At 39.2% G+C, this 19,146-nt stretch overlaps 1 non-coding gene across 1 annotated transcript; it reads right to left on the bottom strand.

Annotated features, from left to right (window-relative positions):
- Positions 1–1,806: 1,806 nt before the first annotated feature.
- trnal-cag (transfer RNA leucine (anticodon CAG)) lies at positions 1,807–1,889 on the bottom strand. Its single transcript has one exon. It is a non-coding gene; the product is annotated as a tRNA-Leu (tRNA).
- Positions 1,890–19,146: the final 17,257 nt, after the last annotated feature.

Here is a 19,146-nt window from a genome sequence, read left to right as displayed (position 1 = left end):
ATGATTCCCATTCCGTCCATTGACGTTGCAGCGGCCCCAAGGGATCCTCTGGGATTTTGATCGGCCAAACCAGAGTTGGCAACCAGTTGAATGGGGATTGGGCCGCTGTCCTGTTTCCGGAGCGTTCGAAATAAAGAGCTGATTGAGGAAGGCTCAAGAGCAAAGACACAAAACAAATATGGAAACAGACAGGAAACATTATCACGCCTGGAGATGGTGTGATATAGTCACGAAACCTCCTACTGACGAGGTTGACTAGCATGATCAAAAATGCTGCAGTTGTGAAGCATTGGATTTTTACAAAAAAAAAATAACGACGGACAATACAAACTAAATGTTTAGGCGTAGAGACACACCACCGTGCAGCGCCATGACGACCTCCACAAATTCAACGGTCATATTCCCTTCAACATAATGAGCCACCCAAACACTTTGACGTCCACGGGGGTTTTTCCTGCCCAAGGTGTTTGAGCGGTTGTTCTTCTATGCAATCTCAAACTCGTGCATGGACCTGACACTGGTAGATCAAAACCAGGCTTTGCAGGAGCCAAACGTATAAATATTTCCTCTCTAAAACACCACCTCTAATCTACTGTTCTCAATATTTGGTGTGGAAACTAAATATATATTCCACTTCTCTCTAAAAGTGTCTAATTTGCCCTGAAATGTTATAATTAAGGCAAAATGTGTGTATTTCATTACCATCCCCCTCCGATACCACTACAGCACTCCAATGCACCTCAGCTCTGTTCTTTTCCTTACATAAACATTTATATATATACCAATTATATAAATGGTGTGTTGGATTTATAGTTTGGTCGTGCCCTGAAGTTGTGGGAGGCACTCATTTTTTTTTTTTTTTTTTTTTTGATAATGGAGAAATCTTACACGATGACACATCTTTGCAGAGACCGGAATAGTTTATATCAGAGTCTACAGACTACATGTTTTTCCTCATTTCAATAATACGACTCCTACACCCGGCATCGAGCCACACAGTTTCTGGTTGCGCTCAGCTGACTGTTGATTATATGCTCACTATCATGCATTTACATTTCCTTACGGCGATACTTCACCCCGTGGGTTTTAACTCTCTTACTGAGTGGCTGCCAGGGAACTGAGTTGGAAGAATTCCTGGAAAAATGGAAAATAAAATAAAGGGTGCAAATGTCATTCACATCATTCTCCACTGGAGGATAATGTAATTCAAAGATTCCACGCCGTTCTCTCCAAAAATATTGGCCTGAATCTCATTCAGTCTATTTCTATACTTCATTCATTTATTTCTGGTTATTATTTTCAGTTGTTTATTGATCCCATCAGTGTGTTGCTCAACAACACTTCGGCAGGCCAATATGAGCCCTGGATTGAAACCGGGTACAGGGAACTTTCTTTCTTTTCTTTTTTTTTTTTTTCGCTCTTATCACCAGAAGTGGGAATTAATTCTCTCATCGGACAACATCGGATTGTCAAAAAAAAAGAAAAGAAATAATTCTGTAGGCATCTTGAATTACTTCTGGGCCTTCAATTTTGTTGATTTTTATCAGAACCTGTTATTTTTTCTGGGAAACATTCATTCATTCATTCATCATCTATACCACTCATCCTGCCGGTGTTCAATAATAATAATTCTTCCTTTATTAATCCCCATGGGGAAATTCCTTGTCTGCAATTAACGTATCACGGATAAACCATGAGCAGTAGGCTGCCGTCGATCAGCGCCAGGGTTTCGGTGTCTTGTTCGAGAATCAAATCAGAAATGCTCGCTTCCAAAGGCGATCGTACCGCTCTCAAAAGTGGATTGTTTGTCAGAAGTGGGATTCGAACCCACGCCTCCAGGGGAGACTGCGACCTGAACGCAGCGCCTTAGACCGCTCGGCCATCCTGACATATTTGATGAGGAACACGATGCAATATAGGGAGACACAGTACAGTACGGTGTGTTATGATATCGTAGAAAGCTTCTCTAGGTGAACCTCTCATGGTGGAGCCTTAAGTCACTGTGATTCGAATCAATGCCAATAACGTGCAACTTTCTTGGCCTTTAAGGCGGCATTTTAGAGCACTATAAGATTTTGTGGAGAGGAATTGTCACCAATAGCATCTGCACAATTACTTATTGGGTGCAGGCATCCAGCTGCAAGATGGATGGAGAAGGACTGGCGTTTCCAGTCGGAGATGACTCATCCATGAAGCACCCTCGCACTGCTTTAGTTAGAATCCTCCATTTAACACCGTTTTTGTAAGTTACGTAGATAGACCAACCAACTTTGTAAATAGGAACACTGCCCTTTCAGTGCAGCGACATCTTAAATATAGCCATAGTGTGTCATTCAATTTAATTTTGGTTTTGAGATAGCTATTTGGTAGAGTGGTGACTTCTGAACAACGACTACCGGTACTTTGGATCTTCGGTAATTGAATTGCAATTTTTGTAAGTCGCTTTGGATAAAAGCGTCTGCTAAATGACTGTAGTGTAGTGTAATGTAATTTATTTGAATTTGATTTAATTGAAACTTCAAATGTATTACCATCACAATGGAAACACCTCTATTAATTTTGTGAGTCGACTTCCAGAGAACCGTCTCATAAATTCTACCACTTTGGGCAAAGAATCTATCCTTGAGTCCCCCTGAAGTTTTCCTGGCAACTTATCGTAGCTATTTGACTCTAAATTGCATTTTCTTCCTGTGCCCAATTTTCTTTATTGTGGCCTGATGTTGCACATGAAACAAGAAAAACTCAACATTAACCATCGAGAGGTTTCTGTGTGTTTTGGGAGACATTGTCAAAACAAATAAGGTCATTCACTGCCAGCACTAAGAGTGGAGGTGGCGTTACACAATGACAGCCGGGTGAGATAATTTTTGTTGCGGGAAAAAAGGGGGAGAACCCAGAAACCGGGGGAGGGGTGATAAACAAGCTGGGTAACGGGGCTTTTATCGTGACGTTGTTTGGTGAGGACTTTACAAATGTGAAGAAGAATAATGTACCTGTTTGACGATATTCATCTTTCAATCGAAATACGGTTCTTTTTTTTTTTCCTCTCCATGTTCACTCCCATGCAAGATCCGAAGCCGCTAACAGACGGAGTAGTTGATATGTGAGATGAGGGGGCCGGGGGTAGAATGAGGGGGAGAGAAACACAAGTGACTCACCGCCTTCCAGTAAGAGGTCTGTCTCAGCTACTGCAAGCCCCCTGACCCTGTCTGGAGACAATACACTGCCAATAATTTGCATTTTTTTTTCCACTTAGCAGGAAAATACATCGAAACCTGAGTCAAACTTCATCCAGATTCGTTGCTGAAGTGCATGTGAATTTTGACATATTTGCATAAAAATCCCCGAAAATTAAATTACTCATACACGATTTTCTCCAACTTTTTATTTTTTCAAACCGCGGCGGTCGTCTTTGTCTTGCGTGTTCTCGATCAGATATCAACAGAACGTTTTTTTTACAGTTTTTCATTGTGCATTTTTGCTTAACTTTAAAGTTGAAATATTATGATTATTTCATGTGCGACGACTACAATGTTCAATTTTCAGCATGCGAATCTACAACTCAGAGGAAGGCTGGTCTCCCTTCAGCTCATCCACTCAGAGGATTAACTCAGTATTCATTTCTGATTCCCATTTACATATGAGGTGGATTGTTTCCTTAAAGGTCCCTGTAAAACATAGGTGTCAAACTCTGGCCCGCGGGCCAAATTTGGCCCGCACTGTCATTCTATTTGGCCCGCAAAGCCATACCAAAGACCATTAGAGCTGGCCTGCTGGTTTAGTCTACAGTGCATGTACCGTTAAATTCTACAAATCCCAGAATTTTATGCTGGTGTTTTGGCACGAAAATCACAACAGGACACATAAACGCCCTCTCCTCTGTGTATGGTAGTCATAGCGACCTTATGCTATTACTGGCACCCTGCTACTTAGGCAAAAAACAGGATTTTGCATGTGTGCAATATTAAGTTATATATTGTATAGTAATAAGCTATGCTTGTTCCATATTTAGTTTTTAAGCAAAACTTGTTTGGGTCCATATGAAAAGGTTCATTGATATATCTGGAGGGAGGAAGATTTTTTCAATAAATATCAATGTTGGCCTGCGACTTTGTCCCAGTTTTGAAATTTGGCCCACTGTGTATTTGAGTTTAACACCCCTGCTGTAAAAAGTCTGCTCCCAGAAACTGGAGGATTTTCTCCAACAGGTTGGAAAAGAAGAACAAGTGAAGGAGTAAAAGTACGCAGAGTCTTGTTCACAAGTAAGGGTGAAATGGAGAAAGAAATGGACCGGCAGATCGGCGGGATGTCTGTAGTCATGCAAGCACCGCGTTGGTTTATCACGGGGGAAAAAGGAACTGAGTCAGAAAGCGAAGGTTCTTGATTCACCATTTTTTCTCGACGACAATCATGATCTTGGATGCAAGTGAAATGTCTTTCCTACGCATGGCGGCTGGATTTAGCCTTTAAGATCGGTCCAGGCGTTGTGATGTACACAGGAAGCTCAAAGTAGAGCCTGGGTCCATCTGGGTCCATTTCCTCAGCCTATTACCCCAAAAAGCAGCTGGACAATGACTGAATTTTGTTGCTTCTCTCTATTTCGTGAGAAACATGAAAAGGCAATGTTTTGGGTATTCACTTGATGACTAAGGTCTTGATGTAATTTGTCATCTCCGCCTGTTGTGAGCCGCTGTCAACAATTGTGACAAACACACGGATAAGCATTGTTTCAGAAAAACAAGGGGCCTATTTATACAGCAAAACAGTTTTCTACTTGCGTGCTTGTATCTATTTATAATTTAGAGTTTTCATTTCTTGTTCTTAATTATGGGTGCTGTTTTATAGGAAATATATGACTCATACAGTTGTTATTTTTCAGTGCTATTTGTTGAGCACTGGTACTACAGGTTATGTAAAGTGAAATACACAAAACCCAATTAACCTGAACTACTTGATTTTAAATCTGAATACACAAGTTAATAGAAGCTGTCCCGAGTTTCAGATGTTTTGTATGTTTCCCAAGCGCAATCTGGTAGACCTACCCACTCCTTCCTCCCGTTATTTTTCCTGCATGTCTGCTCGCAGGACTTTGCTGATCACTGCTTTTCAAAGATAATATTCAAACAGTGTCTGTTTCCTGCATGTGCCCTTCACTTCCATGTCAAAGAGAGAGATATCCTCTGAGGATGGGAGGTTCCACACACCGTTTCATAAACATAAACTATATTCACAAAAATCATATATGCACAGTACCCCCATAAACCATATTCTCTTTGGATAAAGTAATGCATAAAAATACATCTGATTTAAATTACTTTTCCACAGAGACCTCATCAAGAGTTTGAAGGTCAAATTACACATAATTTCACATAAGGGTTTCGTGTGTGTGTGTGTGGGCGTCTGCGTGTGGGGGTGGGGGCTGTCCTGAAATACTTTATGTATGCGGCTGCGGTGGAAACTACACTTGCGATACATTTGATGAACAAGTAGTATGGTTTAATGGAATTAATTCTTTAAATTATCTAAAAAGAAGGAGACCCATCAGTATTGTGAATCATCTACATCAGCAAGTGACAAAAAGATAATATAGTGATGGCTAACTCATTGTTCTGCTGATACTTAATGAAGACATGATACTAAATATGGATAACAACAAAAAGAAATAAACACAATTGGGAAAAAAAAAACATCTATTTCTGCAGCCAACGGAAACCATCAAGGTCTTATAACACGGTCTTTACACTTTTATAATTAAATCAATTGGATCTCATTATAATAGTGAATTTGTTGACTTTTTAATGATAATAATAACATGTTTGGCATTTTTACCTTGGTAACTTTATCTACAGTCATAGAAAAATTTAGGAATCAGGGTGGAGATTTTGTCTGCTGCCATATTGGTTGTCGCTCAAAGTTGCATAGGATGCTCGTGTTTTTTCCGAAGTCAGACAAAATTGTACGGGTTTTATTTGAATCAAATTAGAATAATACATTGAATTGATAGTACAACAATCAATGGACATGTACACGTGTAAAGCAGTAATATTTTCAAACCGTATAAAATTTGATAAACGAACAGTATGTTTTACTGCAGCTAAACCCTTGAATCATATCATCATATAATACCCAAAATATGCTCCACATCAATTTAGAGATAATGTAAAATAAGCGACAGCGAAGATGACATCACGAGTATGAGGACTTGGATTACGAGACCAAGAATGTATTTTGAGTTGTTTTACAGAGGCTAACAAGACATGTATTCCTTTAAAGTAATAACTAAGAGTAGGGACTTGTGTTGTACCCATGTTTATAGCACAAATAAAGCAAGGATACACATGGGAATAAGTGCAGCCAGCAAGTGTTTTGAATTATAACTGTAGTTTCACCATAGCTGTGGTTGTTTTTACTTTAAACTCCTCCCACATGGTTTGCTGTTGTGGCCCTGCTTTCCATGTGCGTGTGCGTGTGCGTGTGTGTGTGTGTGTGTGTGTGTGTGTGTGTTCCTGCTTATGTCTTATCTGATAAATGGTAACTTTGTCATCACTTCTTACAAAACCTGCTGCCAATTTGCGCAACAAATTGACTTCACTGAGCAAAACGACTGTTTACTGTTTATAACTGTTGTACGACTGTCTGCGATTTTTTTTATAAATCAGTCTGTTTTTATTCTATTCAGTAATATGAGATTAAAAAGCATAAACATCTGATTTAGTAGGATCTGTTTTGTAAAATGAAGGACAACCACCCAGAGAGCTGGTTGTGGAAACAATAGTAAATTAAGAATTCAGAGTAAATATGCTCATTACTCAGATAATATTATTTTTTCATGAAAGGAAGATATAATGATAATTAAATGATCTTCATATAAAGATACATCAACCATGCTTTACAATCCAGTGCTAACAATGCAATTAAAAGCAACACCAAAGGTCATTTGAAGGGGAACACAAGTATATACATCATATCTAATTCCATGTTTTTAATCCACACAAATGTCACTCAAATAATTTTATGCGCTAGTTCTTTTATAATAATGTTAATTTACAGGATGGAAGTTACATGTAAATATCCATTCATCCGTCCATCTTCTGCCGCTTATCCTGCACTCAGGGTCATGCTGGAATCTATACATGTAAATAGGAATTAATAAATATTTCTTTTCATACTTTATAGTTCCTACATGTCTGTGTGTGTGTGAGCAAACATATTCTTGTATATACATATATAAAAATATGCATGTATGCATACACACAAGCACGCAGGCGCGTGGGCATGTGCATACGCACACTCTTGCACAAACTCAAACTTGTTTTCGCCCACTATTGTTTTTGCAACATGTGTTTTTGTGCAGCTGATGATGTCAGTTCTCATGCTTTGAGTGCAGGTGTACAATCACACCCCAGGAAAGGAAATGGCAGGGAGTTATCCTGATACAAACAGGAAACAAGCTCTTTGTTTCCTCCTCTCAATGGTACAGAGGGATGTGTGTGTGTGTGTGTGTACACGAGTTTGTGTGTCTGAGAGAGACAGAATGAGGGGAGGGAGACATTTCAGGGAAGAAGAAAACAAAAATGAACCGTGTCTTTCATACCTTCTCCGCTTCCCTCCGTCTACAAGTGCAACCTCCCTCCAAAACACTTACTACGCTGCATTATAGCACGCAAATAGTGCGTCACTAATGTGTTACGGCAAACATTCCTGCCTGTCTGCATTTAAAACCGCTTGCTACGGGAGGGGGTTGTTGTTAGTCTTTATCCCAATGGTCCCCAAACTATGGCCCGGGGGGCGAATATGGTCCGCCTCCACGTTTTTCCCGAACAATACCAGAGATGGTTTTATAATCATAATGCAAAGAATTATACAAATATAATTATTATGAAATCAACTGGGATAAAATCCGTTTTACAACCATACTTGTAGTGAAATGTGTTGGTATCAGTTGGGTTTCATAGCCTGCTTGCTTTCTGCTTTTCACAGTCTACAAGAAAAAATAATGTTCCTCGGTCCTTTTTTCTGTAAGAAACTTGCAAAGGGTTATTTGGTTATTATTTATTCCGTAAATGGTGTTATTCATTTCATTAATAATGTTATTATTTATTTTCTGAAATTTTTTTAATTTTATTTCAAGATCACAGAAAGGGTTCATTTTTGGTTTCTGGAAAACAATAAATGTTTACGTTTAGACGCCTCTGCGATCGTCACACTTTTTGTTACAGACTGGCCCGGCTCCCCGTCAGAGAAGGGAAAAGTTATTTGGCCCTCGCAGGAAAAAGTTCGGGGACCCCTGCTTTATCCATTTTATCCATGTCCCAATTAATAACTCGCGTCTGGTTCAGTGGCCCGAGTTGATATATAGTGTGACAAATAATCATCTATAGTTATTATAGAACAGCTCTATTGTTTGGTTTTAAGGGAAATCGATCATCTCATAATTCTAGTCACGCCAAAAACTTTTACAGTGTTACATAACCGTCACCGTGTCTCGATAAAAATTCACGATCTGAATTCGGGCAAACAAAAAGTTCTATAAACAACACTTCTAAATGGGAAGGGAAGTTTCAAGTGCCACTTCAGCTTCAGCAGAGGACTGTTTCCTTCATGTTGCGAGGCAGAAGATTTTTAGAAAACTGAAAATATAATGAAGGAAAGTAAAAAAAAAATTTTTTTTATTGGTATTTCTAAGCTGAAAGTAACTCATATAACGCCAGTTGAGTGGAAATTAGAGCCACATGCCAGTTCTAACAAGGAAGAACATCAAGAAAATGTTCTCCTTGAGTAGAAGAATCAAGGGGGTAAGTAGAAGGAGAAAACGGATGTATCTTTTTTTAAATTTAAAACAAGACTGAGTTTTTGGACGCGTGGTTAAAATAAAGGTACAACTGAAAAACAAGTTCTTTATCCAGTCTTTTTAAGGAGGAGGATGTCTGTGTTTGTTTTAAACTAAATACATCTCGTGAGCAGAGGTTAATGTCCGAAACCTTTCCACATGTAAGTTTGTCAAAATCAAACTAAAATATAGGATTTGTTGTTGATTTGTTTGTCGTTTTTTTTTTTTTTTATCTTTTCTTTTACACAGCACCTGATCATAGTTCTGTCCTACCAGATTTAGGCTGTATTGATAAATCCGCAGAACTCCCCCAAACACAAGCTCTCCACAGGCTGCAGATTTCAGCTCAAGGAATGTAATAAAACACAAGTTTCAAAAGCTTTGACGGAGAAAATGTGTCCAGTAGGGAAATTCAAATGCCCCGATTCATGTGACACAGTTAAATAGGTTCTTTGAAAGAGTCTTCGGGTGTTACATTCGATGGAAATTTAATTATAAACCAAAGAAATGTGACAGTCTGAATCACATCACTGGCTGAGTCATGTGTAATTCACTTAATGACAGGGCAGCAGTTTGACCCCCCCGACCTTTATGTGTTTTCACGAATCCTAAGTAGTTCAACTTAACAATTGTCTCTTTGATGACCTTCAGAGGGACAGTGTATTTTAGGGTCACTGATGTTTTTCAGGAAAAGGGGAATTGTATGGACTGGTTGAACTACTGTTCCTAGTTTCCCATGGGAGAGAAGGAATCCAAGAAATCTGTGTAACTGCAGTTCAGAGCTTGTATTATTTCATTCAGTATTTGAATTCACAGCTTATTTGGTCGTGGTCTTATAATAGGTCTTTTTTTAACTTGATCAAGAGACGTATTCTACATTTTTTTGTTTCACGGTTATTAACTTTGGTGGTAATTTGGCTGTTAATGTATACAATTACAGGACTGTCTCAGAAAATTAGAATATTGTGATAAAGTTCTTTATCTTCTGTAATGCAACTACAAAAACAAAAATGTCATACATTCTGGATTCATTACAAATCAACTGCAAGCCTTTTACTATTTTAATATTGCTGATTATGGCTTACATCTTAAGAAAACTCAAAAATCCTATCATATATTACATCTTAAGAAAACTCAAAAATCCTATCTCGAAATATTAGAATATCATGAAAAAGTAAATGTATATTTTAATATATATACAGAATGAGATGGATATATATATATATACACAGGACTGTCTCGGAAAATTAGAATATTGTGATAAAGTTCTTTATCTGTAATGCAATTAAAAAATCAAAAATTACTTTTTCATGATATTCTAATATTTTAAGATAGGATTTTTGTGTTTTCTTAAGATGTAAGCCATAATCAGCAATATTAAAGTAATAAAGGGCTTGCAGTTGATTTGTAATGAATCCAGAATGAATGACATTTTTGTTTTTTCAATTGCATTACAGAAGATAAAGAACTTTATCACAATATCCTAATTTTCTGAGACAGTCCTATATATCATATCAAAATTTGTTGAAATGAGCTCTTGAGCTGAAATTCTGAAAGAGCCCCCAGTCCTACAACTTTAGATATCTTTGACTAAATCATACACTGATAAATTGCATCACCACAGATAATCCGGTTAAATGCTATATAGTTGTGTTTTTACACAACTAAAAATCAGCCCTACAACCAATTATACTCAGCTCAGAAGCTTTTATGGTTTCGAAACCGGCCGAAAATAGTGTTTTGTTTTGACAAGGACATGAATGCTGACTAAGGCAATGTTTTGTTTTGAATTGTTTATATGAGATATAAAGAATTAATTCAAGAGCAAAGTTGCCTGGCAGTAACTCAGGCCAGAAGCTGCTGACAAGCACTTGTCACAGGGATGTGACGTCATCTCAAGAATTATATTCATAGATCACGTTGGACTCGTGTGTCAATACATTTACATAATATTTGTTCAATTCTGAAGAACTTTGTGCACTAAGATCAGGCCGAAGGATTGGGCAATAGTGAAAAAAGAAGCTGAAATTCCAGCCGTTTGAAAATGCAAAAAGGATCTAATGGATTAAGACAGCTAGAAAAGCACTGGTGATGTCAGTAAAGAGTCAGCAGCAGGTTGTGGGAGTATTTTAAGAAGTAAGAGCAGCGACCTGTGCCTCACCTGGATCAACTGGAGTTTGCCTTTAGACATTACATGAGTTGCATAACTCATAAACATTTCCCGACGAGTGTTAAGAAAGTTCAGTCATAAAAGACAGATTGCGGAGCTGTCAGAAAAGGTGAACGGGGTCAACTTATATGGTGTTTTTACACCTTGCAGTTTAAAAGCGCTTTACATGAGAAAGAATTCACCCATTCAAAAACATACGGACGCTAATGGTAGCATAGCTACCATGCACGGTGACAACCAAGCCATCGGGAGCAACTTGCGTTTAGTGTCTTACACTTTGACGGACAAGAAGTGCTGGGAAGTAAACCGCCAACAATCCGATCGGAGGGGCGACCGCTTATCTGTCTGAGCCGTGGCTGCTACAGCAGAAAACTCCTGACAAAATTTGGTCGAGGTGCGCACACCGCAGTGGGGGATACATCGACTAATAATATTGGCATTGGGATTGAATTGATTGTTTATAGCTACATGTTGTACCCTATATCATGGGTATTGTATTTATTTTGAAATTCACATTACTAGCCTGATATCATCGGTGCTTTTCAAAAGTAATACAGAGTGGAACAGTAGGCTCTAGAGCAGGGGTGTCAAACTCATTTTGGTCCGGAGGCCACATACGGCTTAATTTGATGTCAAGGGCGCCGGACAAGTAAATTCATTACCAAGAAGTAACTCTAAGTCCAAATGTTTTCTTTGTTTTAGTGTAAAGGAGGTAAATTATAAAAATCTTTATATGTAATGAACTGTTCCTCTAAAATATACATGACAAATTAATATTAAAAATGAATATTGAAAAAGAATTGATGAAATTGCACCCTAAAAATATTGTTGAGTTAAAAGAGAAAATATTAAAAGAGACAAAAAAAAAATTGCCATTAAAATGTATCAGAAAATTGATTGGTACCATGTATAAAAGGAGGTATAATGTTTACAAGGCTATTCTGGTTATTAAATCTTTTTAATTGTGCCTGTTTTTTTTTGCTATCGTTTTTGTGTTTTTTATAGAAATAAGAAAAGAAAAAACTGTTTTAACAACATCACTCGACCTTTTTTTTCTTAAAAAATAATTTTGTTTTCAAATGTCATAGCAAAAAATACATTGCAAAATTACTTTTTCATCTTATCTTTGCCTTTTTTTTTTTTTTGAAACCCACTGTATGCACGTGAGAAAAAACAAAGATTTGATTTCAGGCAGGGGGCTACAAAATATTGATCCCAGGGCTGCAAGTGGCGGCAAGTCTGAGACCCCCTGCTCTAGAGGTTTTCCATTACTCCTCAAAGTTGGTGGGGTTGTCATGGCAAGATGGCATGAAAACAGCTGTAATGTTGTTTCATACACATAAACAATGGTGGATATTTTAGCAATGGTGCCATTGCTGTTCAGAAGAGACCCAAAGAAAGGCACAGGTAGTGAAGCGCAGATGCAAGTTGATTTTGCAAGTTGTTGCTCTTTTAATGGCCGGTTTAAAAGCACAGTGCAAAAGGTCAACTTCCTTGCCAGCAGTCTCTTAACGTCATGTTTTAGTATTGGCTTGGCCCACTTGGAACCTCCAGGGAGAAGGTACTAAAAAGTGCCTGGTACCAGGTACTTTCTCGAAGGGAAACTGTTGAGTTGAGTAATGCTGGAACTCTGTTGTGGAAAAGCAGTATCTGTTATTTTCTTGTAAAAATGCCGCTTTATAAGGACACAGTAGCAAGGCGTATTGTGGTGTAACACCTTGGTCTATAGGGGGACATTGCTGTATAGAGTGGAAAGTAAACAGAAGAGGTTATGTATGACTTCTCTGGCTGGTCAGCAGCTTCCAATGGCAGCAACAGGGATCTGACTGAGTAATGCTCAACAGCGGGTCTGTTTTCACAGCTTGAAGAGGCCAAATGCGGTTGAAAAACCTGGTTTGGTCAATGCAGAGACTTTGTGTTGAGGAAGAAAAGTTAAAAGCATACACCATGCACCTTCATGCATGGATCATGGATTCAGGATCATCTTTTGTATCTTGACATTACATTACATTACATTCTAGTCATCTGGCAGACGCTTTTATCCAAAGCGACTCACAAAAAGTGCATTTCAGTCACAGAAGATCCGAAGTTTTCATTTATTTTTATTATTTTTTGGGGAGGGTTTGGGGGCCAAGTGCGATTAGTGGGGTAGTGCTTGGTAAGGAGGTATCTTGTGAACTGGGCTTGAAAAAAACATTCATTCATTTATTTATTGTCTGTTCCACTTATAATATAATATAATATAATATAATATAATATAATATAATATAATATAATATAATATAATATAATAATAAATATTCAATATATACAATAAAAGGCTCTCTCAGCAATAGCCTTTTCACAGACTACAATCTTGCAAGTGCAAAGTTTGCTCAGGACATAATCAGCAACACCAAGTCAGATAAATAAGATGGTACAATCCAATTGACGATTTTATACATGATTATTTTGCTGTTTGAATGCAATCTCAATTGCGCACCTTATCATAGGGGCTTCATCAAAAAGCTTTTCTGGGAGAGAGACTAAAAAGTGCCTATCAATAAGAAGTGCCAGGAAAGTTGAAAAAAATCTAAGGCATCGTGAAAGTGCACCAAATTGGGCTTTTACAAAACTCAGGCTATCTTCTAATAGAGGTTTTCACGAATATTTAAAGTGGTTTCAGTTGATGGTTTGACAGTTGGGATAGACTTCCGGGGTATGTCACAACACCAGTAGAAATTGGATCAGGTAAACGAAGATCTGTTGTCTCTATGGATGCGTGAGAAAGTCCTCTGCGAGGAAATTCGGGCTGTCACTGTATTTACCAGCTGGCCATAGCTATATAGTATATATAGACATATATACTATATATCGTTTTTGAATTTCTCAAGCAATATTACCTTTTGTAGGAAGGGCAAATGATGTTGTAATGTTGCTGTCAACATCAGTAAAATCAGTACAAGTCTGACCAAACTTCTTATAATGATACCATGAAATTGTAGTCCATAAGATTTAGCCAAAAGCCCAATGGCACTTTTCAAAGTCAAAGTCAGCTTTTTCATCAATTTCTCTGCATGGACATAAAGAGGAATCAAGAGGATGTTTCTCACAATCACAAAGTGACATAAAATTAACAAAATAATAACAAAAGAGTGCGATTTAAACAGTAAAGTGCACTATTACATGAAAGGTTAAACAGTAAACTATAAGGTATAGCAGCAGAGGTTCTTTTGTGCAGTTTAGTGCAAAAGTCAGTCATACAATAATGGTATATGGTACAATAGCTGCATGATGTTTGTTTTTTTCTGGGAAAGTGCAAAGTAGCAGTAGTGCAAAAAAAAAAACTACAGTTCTAGTTAACAGTTGCTTCAATAGTGTTTGAATGGAATCAAAAGAGATGACGACAGTTGGATTACAAACCAGAAGTCTTGTGGTTTTCCCATGCCTCCGAGGCATGTCTTTCCATGTAGAATCAGTCAAGAAATAAGAAAAACACTTCTAAGTAATTAACATTTGAAAGTGTTTTGTATATCCCACTAATGACTATAGTAAGGGAGTTCACTGAAAAGTTGAATCTTCTGAAATGGTGTCACATTATTAAGCTTTTTTTTTTCCTTTTTCTGTACTTTCTTTCCAGAGAGGGTGTTTCCACACATTCCTTGCCATTGTTCCTCCCAAAGGCTTTCCCCGAATGTCACTCCTCACTGTAAGTTGAGATCCTGGAGAAGTGTGTGTAAGGGGGGAGGGGGAGATGGTGCACGTATGTGTGTGTGTGCGCGTGTGTGTGTGTCTGCGTGTCTGCGTGTGTGTGTGTGTGTGTGTGTGTGTGTGTTTCGGGGTGTTACCTAAACACTCCACTGCGGCAACGCCTTTGTCTTGTTTATAGCAACTTAAACTGATTTTTTGCATTTTTCCAAATGTATGCAGACACTGTTTTAACAGTTTTTTTAAACCAAAATTCATCATCATTGTCAACAGACAGACGAGCGCACTGTGAATTTAAGGAAGAAAGCACGGATCACTACAGATCTCTGGTCTAGTTCCGTGCTCAAGTAATGACAAATAGAATATGACACACACATCAGTGCGAAATGTGATTTTTAACCGGGCTATTTGGAAGGTATGCGCGCAGAGGACCAATCACCTGTCTCGTCTGCGTTGGAAGAAACGTCAACATAACATTGGAGGCAGAAAAGACGCAACCAGCTAGAAGACGGGCAGAGAAATTAAATTAAATGAGTGGCGCAACTGCCAAAGTCGATGGATGAAGGGCCTATCTTTACTTCTGGAAAGGTGCAAATGTGACCGAGGGATTACATTGAAGTTGTAAAATAATAAAGCAAATTCTGTTACTAATAATAATAGACTATTTGGTAATTATTATGAGAATTATTATTGGCATTATTTTTATAAGCATTTTTATTAACATTTTCATTATCGTTATCATCTATTTACCAGACAAACAGCCTCCATCCAACTAATGCAACTCAATGCAGCTTCAAAATAATGAAAACTAATGAAAACTGTTGGAGGTGCGCAGTAAAAAAAACAAATAAGCAAACTGTTACAAACAACCTGTTATCCTCAGTAGTACCTCTACTGTACTTGTAATTTCCTCCCACAAAAGTGATCACTATCCAGGACTTTCTTAAAACACCTGCGGTGAGCGAAGAGTTGAACCGCACAGGTGGTAAAATAAAACAAAGACAGGAAGTGAAAAAAACCAAAACAAAACGGGTAATGTCCAGGGTAACACTTGCAAAAGGAAAGGAACAGGAAAGGCTTGAAGAATTCAAAAAAGAAACAGCACATGTACCGGCAATAACAGCAACTGCTGTCTTTGAATATAAAAACATTCATGTATTTATTTTGTTTCTTTAAAAAAAAAAACTATGGTATGTCTTGGCCTGATTTTTCTCAGTAAGTTATTTAGAGCAAGAGAGAGAGAGACAACAATGTTCACTCATTTTTGAATACATGCTGCATTTTCCACATATACCAGATCCCTCACAGCCTCTTTCTGAGCTTCTCCTGCTCAAATGCTCCCTTTGAAACTCTGCCCTCTGTGTTCTTATGCAACCGACTCATAAATAGAAAGTAGGTGCATCAAGCTATTACCACGCTCGTGATGAAAAATGGACAAAAGGCTCTTGCTGAGGTTTATTCTGGAACCCACACAGAGTCCCCATTGACTATTTTTCTCCAGTGACTCATTCATTTGCCCTGTGCGAGCAGGTAAATAACATGGCCTTTTGTGTTTCCGTGTTCCCTTTTGTGTTTAATTCGCAAACAAAATCAAACAAACAAACAAAATTCCGTCTCTCTTTGAAAATGTTATATATGGAAACTGATGCCGAACTAGACGGGGAATTGGATTTGCAGGGAAACGGGATATTGAAGGATTCGTTTAGTTTTCTACACAGCGACAGATTTGTTTCATTTCTTTGCGTGTTCTACATGTATAAGAGTAAATGCACAATAAAAAGCAGAGACCTGAGAGGTTCATACACAGCGATGCACTGTGTTTACACATAGTAAATCCGATGAATGCCTGCAACTATTCCTGATCTTTGCTCTTTGCCTGTTCTCTACCCCGTGTTATCTTGCAGAAGCTCGAGGATACGTGCGGAGAAGGGATTTTTGAAGGTTATTTGAAAAAACATTTGAAACGCATCCCGGATTTTTCTGATTATTTGATCGTGAAATATTACAATTGTTTTTTGGAGATATTCATGCACTGGCAGCGTGGCACAGGGAATTAGAGCGGTTGTCCCTCCTAGTTGTTGTTGAGCAAGGCACTGAACCCTTAACTGCTCCACTGGCTGCTTTCTGCTCATGGTTCATCCATGATGGATAAAATGCAGTGCACAAAGTTCCTGATTTCGTGCCGAATGTGATGAATGAAGCAATTTCTATTTCTAACATGTTCGCCGGAACCATGTTATTGATTTAATATTGCCGATTTTGACATGTACCGTAAGTCGGAGTCAGCTTTATTGTACAGGACATACAGAGGAATCGAGAAGATGTTGATGAAATGAAGGTGATGAAATGAATGAATGTATGTATATGGTTCTGAGATGGCTATTTGGTAGAGTGGTCACTTCTGACTTCCGACTACTGGTACTTCGGATCTTGGGTGACTGAATTGCACTTTTTCTAAGTCGCTTTGGATAAAAGCATCTGCCAAATGAATGTAATGTCATGAAATGTTTCTCACAATCCCACGGTGACATGAAATTAACAAAATGCTAATGATGATAGACTGCAAATTAACCAATTAACATCCTGACAGCCTGGTGAATGAAGCTGTTGGTGATTCCGGTGGAGCGGGACTGGCAGCTCCGGTACCTTCTCCCCGAAGGGAGGAGGCTGAACTGGCTGTATGCAGGGTGGCCGGCGTCGCTCACAATTGAGGACAGTTTACGGGTGAGGTGGTCTTTCAGCTGTGTTCATGATGCGCTGCAGAGCTTCTGCTGTTGTCCGTGCGGGCAAGACACAGTGATCTGGAGCTTTTTGAGAAAGCGGCAGCTCGCCCGGTGTTCAACCGTCCCAAATTCTCCCGCATAACTCCCCTTCTTATGTCCCTACACCGGCTCCCGGTAGCCGCCAGCATCAAGTACCAGTCCCTGGTGCTCGCCTACGTCTTATCTCCAGGTTATGATCAAGCCACATGTCCCTACCCGTCATCTCTGATCTGCCACCTCTTGGTGACGGTCCACTCGGAGCCCCTGGCTACCCACCGAACCGGTTTCGGCTCTTCTCGGTCTTGGCTCTACAGTGGTGGAACGAACGCCCGAAAATGGTCCGAACAGCAGAGTCGCTGCCCATCTTTCGCCGTGAACTGAAAACATACCTCCTCACCAAGCACTACCCTACTCATCGCACTTAGCCGCCCCCCCCCCCCCCCAAAAAAAAAAAAAAAAATGAATATATATATGTATATAGTTCTGAGATGTCTATTTGGTTGAGCTGTCACTTCTGACTTCCGACAACTGGTACTTCGGATCTTCGGTGACTGAATTGCACTTCTTGTAAGTCACTTTGGATAAAAGCGTCTGCCAAATGACTGTAATATAATGATACAGTTTGCTCAGATATAAAAAATGATTATTAATTCATTATCTATACTATCTAAGCGGGGCAAGAGTTGGGGTTGGTTCGCCAGTCAATCACAAGGCCATACAGCCATTTGTACACAGATCTGGGTAATTGTAGGTCTCAAATGAACCCACTCCATGTTTTGGGGCCGTGGGAGGAAACCCACGCAAACATGGGGGGGGGAAACTCCACACAGAAAACTCGACACAGTTGTAATCCAACAAGGGACCTTCTTGCTGCAAGACGGCAGCGCTAATCACTGCACCGCCCGATAGAGTTTTAACTTAATTATTACCAGTATGACTATGCATGACCTTCTAAACGACCCAGATGCTGGAAATAGAAAAAACTCGAGCAAGCAGTGAATGAGACCATTGTTTGGGTCTGGTGTCTGGTAGTGCTGCTTTGAATGTCTCACTGGCCTTTGAGAAGAGGATGCAAATCCTTTTAGCATGAGATCGCAGCTCATTAGAGCCCACAGCTCTCGTCGGAGGAGAGCCCGTGGCCCGGCTGAACTGTAACCCATTCTGGGCGTGGCCTCTCGTCCGAAGAAGGGAATGGGAGAAGAAGAATGGGAATTAAACCTAAAAAGCACTTTTGTCATGTGATGGCGAGAGGAGTTTCAATCAGCAAGAAAAGAAAAGCCCCTGCGAGTTCTTTTGAGATTTTAATGGGACAGATACGAAGACTGAGCCGCGGAATCGGGGCTACTTTGTTTGCAAGTGTGTGTGTGTGTGTGTGGAAAGCAAGGTTACGAGGTGGAGGGATTCAGGATGCAGCCAAGGGAGGGTGTCCTGGAGTTTGAACAATAACACCAAAACTTCCACTTCACCTTCACCAGCTATTTCCATCTTTTAGACTTTTGTTCCCTTTCGCTTCCTCTCTCTCCCTCCTTTGTTTTGCAACCTCAGTTTTCCATTTCTCTTTTTTTCCTCAACAAGTCCATCTATTCCGTCGATCCTGCTAAGTTTTAAGGGCATCGGCTTCATTGCCTTAAATCAACGGATGGAAACGCAGAGTCAAAATTTTAAGGTGAAGTGAAGGTTCAGTCGGGTGCAGTTAC

Source organism: Fistularia commersonii, chromosome 9 (genome assembly GCF_037954325.1).
Source record: "Fistularia commersonii isolate RoL2024-O1a breed Wild chromosome 9, RoL_Fcom_v1.0, whole genome shotgun sequence".
Classification (NCBI taxonomy): Eukaryota; Metazoa; Chordata; class Actinopteri; order Syngnathiformes; family Fistulariidae; genus Fistularia; species Fistularia commersonii.
Note: the sequence above shows the minus strand (reverse complement) of the source record. Positions and strands in the feature narration are given on the sequence as shown.